At 45.5% G+C, this 8,433-nt stretch overlaps 1 long non-coding RNA gene across 2 annotated transcripts; it reads left to right on the forward strand.

The window, feature by feature from the left end:
- Positions 1-675: 675 nt before the first annotated feature.
- On the forward strand, positions 676-8,208 carry LOC309356964. Of its 2 annotated transcripts, XR_014162968.1 has the most exons (4): positions 676-819; positions 2,526-2,620; positions 3,083-3,213; positions 7,545-8,208. It is a non-coding gene; the product is annotated as an uncharacterized lncRNA (long non-coding RNA). The 2 variants fall into 2 exon arrangements; XR_014162969.1 differs by lacking the exon at positions 2,526-2,620 and having other exon boundaries at positions 3,043-3,213.
- The last annotated feature ends 225 nt before the right edge of the window (positions 8,209-8,433 follow it).

Below are 8,433 nucleotides of genomic sequence, written 5' to 3' on the forward strand. Positions count from 1 at the left end.
AGGATGGTAAATCAGATACCAGTGGAAAGTCCACAGGCACAACACAATCACTCTCTTTCCTGCCAACCCCAGAAACTGGTATTCAGAGGCATATTACTTCTGCTACTACAGATACCAAGTATATACAGTGGTACACCAGGTTACAAATGCTTTGGGTTACAAACTCTGCTAACCGGGAAGTAGTTGCTCCTGGTTGTGAACTTTCCCCCCGGATGAGAACGGAAATCGCGTGCTGCCGGCGCAGTGGCAGCGTGAAGCCCCATTAGCAAAAGCGCTCCTCAGGTTCAGAATGGTTTCGGGTTAAGAACAGACCTACAGAACAAATTAAGTTCGTAACCTAAGGTACCACCGTATAGCAAATCTGTTTGCATTTGGTAGCTTTATCCTCCATTAATCCCCCTTTAAAGCTGGCCAAGCTGGTGGTCATTCTTGTGAAACCAAATTCCATAGTTGTAACGGTATTCTGTGAGAATAAGTACTTCCTTTTGTCGGAGTCTCCCAATGTGCAGCTTTCCCAAAACCGTTTGATTTTCCTGCCACACTCAAAGAACAGATCTGCTCCACCAATGGCAGTCAGAGACCTTCCTGCCTGTTCTCATCTCTGTGACATCAGCACATTTCAGCCAATCACTCCCAGAGGCTTCATCACCACCACCATATGGGCCACAAGGACTTCCAAGCCTTCCTCACACTGGCGCTCCTTAGCCAATAATGGAGTGGTTTCCTTACAAGCAAAGACACCCCCATGACTGTTATGGGAAGAGAGGCAAACAAATGAAGGGAAGAAGGGGACTCAAGTCTCCTTGGGAACATGTTCTGGTAAGAAACCTCATAATTCCCAGTGCCCCATTTATTTTGGTTAATTAAACTGTCAAAAGGGGAAGGTATTTACCTGTCATTCACGGCAGGCACTGATGAGGTGTCAGCCTGCTGATAGGTAGCTGTTCAATTACAGTAATTGCCTTTGTTTCTGTCCCAGGCTTCTGTTCATCGCCCACATCTTTCCTCACTGCCTCTCCTCTAACTCTTTCCTTGCTTGGTTGGGTTGACATCAGGCACATCAGGAAATGTGGCAATACTCTCATGTCCTCATGCCATGACCTCAACCATATTGAGGTCATGAATGCACACCACTGCCTCCTATTTGCATACTTCTATTGCCTCCCCCACCAGGTCAGATTCAGTCCCTGGGCAGCTGTGTCTGGATTAAGAGCATAAGAAGAGCCTGTTGGATCAGGCCAATGGCCCACCTAGTCCAGCATTCTGCTCTCACAGTGGCCAACCAGATGCCTTGATTCCAAACACTCACCCCACCCCCCACCCTCAGCAGTCCCTTCTTCACTACCCCAGCCTGTCTCTCCAAACATCCCCAGACTCTGCTCTACAGTCATGGAGGAGTATGCATCTGCAGAAATGGCTAAGGGCCCTTTAAATACTGCATTCAACATTCCAGATGTTATGGGGCAGCGGCAGCAGCTGTTGACTACTGGGTGGGGCAACCAAGGGGATCTCTGGAGATGGAGCTAAGGAAACCACAAGAGGCCATCGGACTACAACTTCTACCATACCTGCCCATTGGCCATGCTGTCTAGGGTTGAGGGGAATTGGAGTCCAACAACATCCGGAAGGTCACGAGTTAGACACTCCTGACCTAAATGACGCCAGGAAGAGGTTCAGCCTATGCACTGTTATTCAACTCTGGGCAAGACTACTGGGAGAGCTACAAGGAAGTTGCTCAGCATGTAAGTCTGAGTATGTTAAGTGATGCTGATTGACTTCTACACAAGCTTAACAGTCAAAGTGATCAGGATACTTCCCAGGCTGTGGCAGGTTGACTCTGCCGCCATCTTCCCTGCAAGAGCTGCAGAACTGACACCTGAATAAAGCTGGTGCAGGAACATGTTCACGACACACAGAGTTCTGCCCCTTCTTATTTTTGTTCTTCTCACCCTAGTTGTGGAGCAAATGGGGATGATGTGAATTTTTAAAGGCCCCCCCCCCGCTGCTGCCAAACTGTTAGAGCATCTCAGTCTTTTCCTGCAGAAGATTCAACAAAATGCCCTCCTTGGTTTTGCCATCTGTGACTGTTAGGTGCAGCCATGGACCCAGTTTTATTATTTTTTAATACTATTTTAATACTGTTTGAAGGAAACAAAGACACTCCCAGCTCTCCTATATTAGCACATGGCTTCCTTCATCTACCAGTAGGAACTAATGACGGAGTTTTTGTTGAACATCAAGTCAGCCAAAATGTCTCTTTAAAATAATTTTCTGGCCATGGAGGGGGGGGATGGTGTTAGTTCCTCCTGATTAATTACCGGAAAATTTCAATTGTCCCCTGGAGAAGAGTTGGCAAAATCCACCCCCTTTCCCACCTTCCCGCCCACAAATAACATGGAGAGTTTTAGAGGCCATTTTCTAACAGTCGTAGAACCAAGAGTTTGCATGGGCTCAAGTTAAATGGAAGCCATTTCTGGCTGTTTAAAAAAGAATAATGAAGAATTTTTTCACTGCTTTGTTTTAAGTTTCTTTCTCTGGAATGATGCTTGTGGCCATTCCAGTGGGGATGTGTGATCTGCATTTAGACTGCATCGCCAGGATACAGAATGCAGTGGACCATGTAAGTATCAATTTTCCATAGTGGGCAGATCGTGTGTAATTATAGACCATTCCAAGGTTTACGGCCATGAAGAATCTTTGCGACCGGCACTAAAATGCTTATGGAGTTGTTTTGAAATGTTTCCAGCAAGGTGCTTTTGCAGGAAAGGGGAGAACTCCTGCCTCAAGGCTCCCCAAATTCCACTTCTGTGGGAGCGTGACTTGTTACGGGAATTGCCTGTAGACTAGGCCTCTCTCATGCTCGTATGCTACCCGCAGAACTGCTACTTCAAGAAGGGGCAAGCAAATTTGATGAGTTATAAATCCTGAAGGTGTGATGCTGGGGATGGTGTAGGGAATGCCTCCCCAAATCTATAAGGTTGCATATTGTTCCTGTGGTTCTCTGCTGGTGCACTAAAAAAAGATTTTATTTTTCTATTTTAGTGCTAAAATATCTATTATTTATCACCATGCATTCTGCAAGGCTATATATAGGTTGAAGTCAGATGGAGCCATCGTTACAGCAGTCAGAACATTCTTAACAACCAACTGAGCAGATTCTTCACTCGCGACTTGAACTTAGTTTTGCCACTTGCCTTATCTGAGTACGTATATGTGTTCAAATGAATGGATTACATCTCCAATAACCAGTGCTGGATTTACAAATGAGCTAAACAAGCTATGGTTTAGGGCCCCACTCTCTTGGGCCCCCCTAAAAAATAAAGAAAGAAAAGCACACACTTGGATGTACATTTCCAAAATATAAGATAAAAAACAAATAAAATAAAACCTACATACAGCAACAGTGTTTTGTGTTGTATAGGCCCCTATGATGTAAGTAATGGGCCCCGCCTGCTAGCCTGCACCCTAAAATATCACTGGGTTGCTCATTTCTATATGGCTTTAGATACCTATTAGGTCCATAAATTGCCATATAGCATATATTCAACAACAAAAAAACAGTGACAATTTGTTGTCGACAAAGGATAGCTGGACATATAAAGGACCCATTACCTTCAGTAGCTTAGGGCCTCATCAAACCTAAATCCAGCCCTGCCAATAACCAAGGCTGGCTATAGGGAGCACACAACTCCCTTGTTATAGCAGCTCCAATAGCTACTGGTCTGCTTCTGAGCACAAATCAAAGTGCTGGTTATGACCTATAAAGCCCTACACCAGGCACAGGCAAACTCAGCCCTCCAGATGTTCTGGGACTACAACTCCCATCATTTGTGACCACTAGTCCTGTTGGCTATGCTATTTGGGGATTACAGTCCAGTAACATTGGGAAGGGACGTAGGTGGCGCTGTGATCTAAACCACAGAGCCTAGGCTTGCCGATTGGAAGGTCGGCAGTTCGAATCCCCACGAAGGGGTGAGCTCCCGTTGCTCTGTCCCAGCTCCTGCCAACCTAGCAGTTCGAAAGCACGTCAAAGTGCAAGTAGATAAATAGGTACTGCTCCAGTGGGAAGGTAAACGGTGTTTCCGTGCGCTGCTCTGGTTCACCAGAAGTGGCTTAGTCATGCTGGCCACATGACCCAGAAGCTGTCTGCAGACAAATGCCAGCTCCCTCAGCCAGTAAAGCGACTGCAACTCCAGAGTTGTCCGCGACTGGACCTAATGGTCGGGGCACCTTTACCTTTACCTTTAACATTGGGAAGACCACAGATTAGCCCCTTGTTTTTACTGTCTTCTTTTTCTAAGGCAGCTTCTGTAGCATCCCATAATACTGTTAAGTCAGAGGTTTTACAGCCTGTGCGCCACATGCCAGTGTTGTCTGGAGTCAGAGGTAAACGTGAGAAGAGCAATTAATGTGAATGTTATCTTTGTGCATTAGGGTAGCTTCTACACATCCTCACACAACCATCTCTAATCTCCGCCCACACAAGCAAGATGCATTATCAGAGTCCCAGGACACATTCCCACCAGACAAAAGGTCTTAAGGTCAGCCTGGATAGCTCAGTTGGTTAGACTGTGGTGCTGATAGCACTAAGGTTGCCAGTTCAATCCCTGTATGGGACAGCTGCATAGTCCTGCATTGCAAGGGGTTGGACTCAGTGCATCCCAGATGTTTGGTCTCTGGCCAGTGGCATAGCGTGGGGGGTGCAGGGGGCCGGCCCCACTGGGTGCAACATCTGGGGGTTAGGGTTAGGGGCGCAAATCCACGGGTTAGGGGGTGCAAATCCACGGGTTAGGGGGTGCAAATTACTTGCCTTGCCCCGGGTGCTGACAACCCACGCTACACCACTGTCTCTGGCTGTTTTTGGACTGCAACTCCCATCATCCCTAACCAGCTGGATCTGTGTTCAGGGATGAGGGGAACTGCAGTCCGGGGAGGGGGGACGGCCGGAGACCCAAGTGTGGGAAACACTGGACTAATCTGCAGGGTCCCTTCCAACTCTACAATTCTATTCTATGAAGATGCAAAGCAGTGAAAGGTGTGGCCTGTGGGGCATTCCAGGGGCCAGCTAGGGAGACCTGGAGGGTCATATGTGACCTATAGGCATGAGGATTCCCACACACTTGCCATACGTTTTCAAAGAACCCCCGCAATAGAAGTTTACCCCACCTACTTCAAATTTATCAGTCCCAGTATTGTCAGGAATGAAGGTCAGATGAAGATATGGAGGAATACTTGGACAACCCCATATCTACACCTTGGAATATGGAGCCAAACAAATGGTATATTATTTCTTTTTTAAAAGAGAGAGGGGGGGCATAATTAATAAAATGGTGGCATCCTTCATGGCTGCCTCGCATAAAACCTCCACAGTGAACTTGCTTCACGAAAAGAACTTACGGATGAATTACACAGAAATCAAGTGAGGCTCTCTTCCATGGCGCTGCTCTCTAGAGAAACATTTTGTCTTGCTCTGCACTCTCCTGTGTGTCAGTAATAAAGTCAGTGGCAAAAGAGAGAGAGATACTTTTGCAAAAAAGGAAGATGTTCGGGGAGAAAGAAGCCCTTAAAGCAGACATTTAATAATATGGCAATAAAACAAGGGGATAAAACAAGATGTGAAATAATAGGCCCACAATGAATCTTCTTTGGGATTCCCCCCAGACTCGGCTCTCTGATCCTGCTGCAAAAACCATTTCAAATTGGCTTTGGGGGACTTCCAAGACTAGGACAGGGAACTCAAGAAAATATGGCAATGGCACCATCCTGGCGAGTTTGTGAAATGTGGCTGTGCAGACGCATTGGTAAGGAGTCAGCTCAGCGGTAGCAGAGCTGCGCAGATCTCATGATTCATATCATGTCCCAGGTTCATTCTCTGACAACTCAGGTTGGCAAAGTTCTCCCTGATAGCAAGGGAAGGGAAAGTTGTGTCTGAAGATCATGAAGAACCAGTCATTTGGCCCAGTATTAGACTGCTTAGTATATTCCACAAGAGGCAGGTCTTTGGCCCATTAGAGTTTGTCTGATGCCCAACTTGCTAATAAGGTATTGGAATTCTATGGGAACCTCCAGAGTTTAAGGACCTAGAAAACAGCCTTATTACAAATTGATCTCTTGGTCCATCTAGTACAGTAATATCAAGGCCAGAGGTGGGGAGTCTTTTATAGCCCGAGAGTCACATTCCTTTCTGAGCAGCTATTCAAGGCCACAAAAACAATTAAACATTAATAGAAGTGTGTGTGTGTGTGTGTGTGTGTGTGTGTGTGTGTGTGTGTGTAGGCATGCACATACAGATCATTAAAATAAAAACATCACAGTACCAGCCCTTTCCTTAAAACCAGTCAGTTCCCGAGAGTCTGTTAGAACAAAAAAGTGTCTTCACCTTGGCAGAAGGACAAGGATATAAAGCAACAGTCAGTTCCAGGCCAGTGATTCTCAGGAGTTCAGTGCCCCACCTGATCCTAAAGCTTTCTCCACAGTGAACTCTCCATGGTCCTGATTTTCAACTGCCTGACCTGCACCAGGCCATGCTTCATCAGAGTATCTCAGTGACAACTTAGTGGCAAATCAGAAACTTGGAATTTGGGTAAACCCTGAGACACATTGACTACTCAAGCTGTCTGATTCCTAACAAACTATGGAGCATGATGCTGTCTCCATAACAGAGGCCATCATTCTTAGTTCAGAGCAAGTTAAGTTATGTGTGGAGCTGAACATTTAGGCTTTGAGGAAGGGCTGCAGCTCTGTGTTAGAGCATCTGCTTTGCATGCAGAAAATCCCAGGGTCAATCCCTGAAATCTCTAAGTAGGGCTGGGAGAGACTCCTGTATCAAATCCCCAAAAGCTGCTACCAGTCAAAGTAGAAAGCATTAGGCCAGATAGAGCAATGGCAAGGCAGCTTTCTATGTTCCTGCGTTTCATTGCTTCTTCATGTAAGGGATACTTCTGAAATCATTTCTGTCATTCCATCCCACTCATCACACCTCTCATCCCCACTTCTCATGCTTGGATCAGACTTTGATATTAGTGAGGAACCACTTCCAGTAGAGGCCAGAAACATTGGTGGAAGTGCAACAGTAGGGATCATTCAGTTTGTAATGTAAAGGTTAATTCAACCAGCCAAGAGAGGGGTGACAGGTAGAGGTGTTGCTTGGCAACCAGACAAAATGGCATGATCTTCAATGAAGTACTATATGCTCTGATTGGTTGTGTAGTTCTGAGGAAGTTTTCCCTCTGTATGTTTGGCTGAATGCCTCCCTATTATGTATATGCCTGACATAAGAAAAACAAAACCTCCTAGTTCCTTTCTCCACCAATTATATACTGTTTTGTACCATTTCCCCAGTAAATCATTATCAGGATTTATTTTCTCTCTGGGCCCCATCTGCAGTGTTTAAGCGATTTTGCCTACGTTTGTATCTATTCTTGAAGAACTGGAGCATAATTTATTAGTAAAGAGCAATCAAGACCTTGCATGCATCTTATATGCACAACATAACCCATAAACTGTTGTGTTTTTACCGTCCTCTATTTTTCAACACAGCAAAGGAGCATTCAGGTCAGATGAAAAGAAAAAGTATCACAACCAGAGTGTCAGAACACAAAGCTGTGATTCACAGCCACTAAAAGACTGTACATGCTATTTATGAGTAGGGTAGAATGTGTACAAGCAGCAACTCCTACCAGTCTCACCATGAAATGTGCTGGTGTGACCAAAGGAAAGAAGAATCCACTTTACTGGTGGTCAAAAAATGCCTGAACTAACTGCTGTTCCATTTGTACCGATCTTCTTAGTACTGCTCTTCTCAGCATCTGTGTCTCAATTTATGCCGGCTATCTTATTTAAAAATAAATCTTTGTGAAGAAAGGGACGGGGGGAGAGACAAGAAGAAGAATAAAACCCACACATTGCAATATGCTCACCCAAGTCAAACTGCTATCCTGGCCCTGATTTCATCTGAAAGGAACATGTTGTCCCTGCAGGACAATTATTAACCCTTGTGAAAATTATTTCCAGCTGGCAAAAACAGCAAGAAGATGGAGAAAAACTCTCGGGTCACCATGTGATGGTGTTTTGTGCGTTTGTGTGTTTTAATGCAGTGTCTCATTTTAACACATCTCAGTATGGTGATGCTTCCGGGAGAGGGGGGGGGAGCAATCTTGGCATGTCAAATCGTCGTCATCCTAGGGGAACATGATCCTAGGAAAAGATGGGTAAATCGAGAATGTGCTCAGAAAAAGCCCCATCATTTCCGAGTGACATACAGATGCTCTAGCTGGCTTTGAGAAGCACAAACTCTCTGTTGCATTTGATGGTGTGGGTGTGTATTTGCAATAAACCTGCTTGTTACAGAAGACTCATGGGCTTGACGTTGGTGGTGATCCCCGTATGAATGTAGTCATTGGAGACGAAGGGTATATCAGGGATGAGGAATCG

The sequence above is a fragment of the Podarcis melisellensis genome, assembly GCF_964234715.1.
Source record: "Podarcis melisellensis genome assembly, chromosome: 14".
In the NCBI taxonomy this organism is placed as follows: domain Eukaryota; kingdom Metazoa; phylum Chordata; class Lepidosauria; order Squamata; family Lacertidae; genus Podarcis; species Podarcis melisellensis.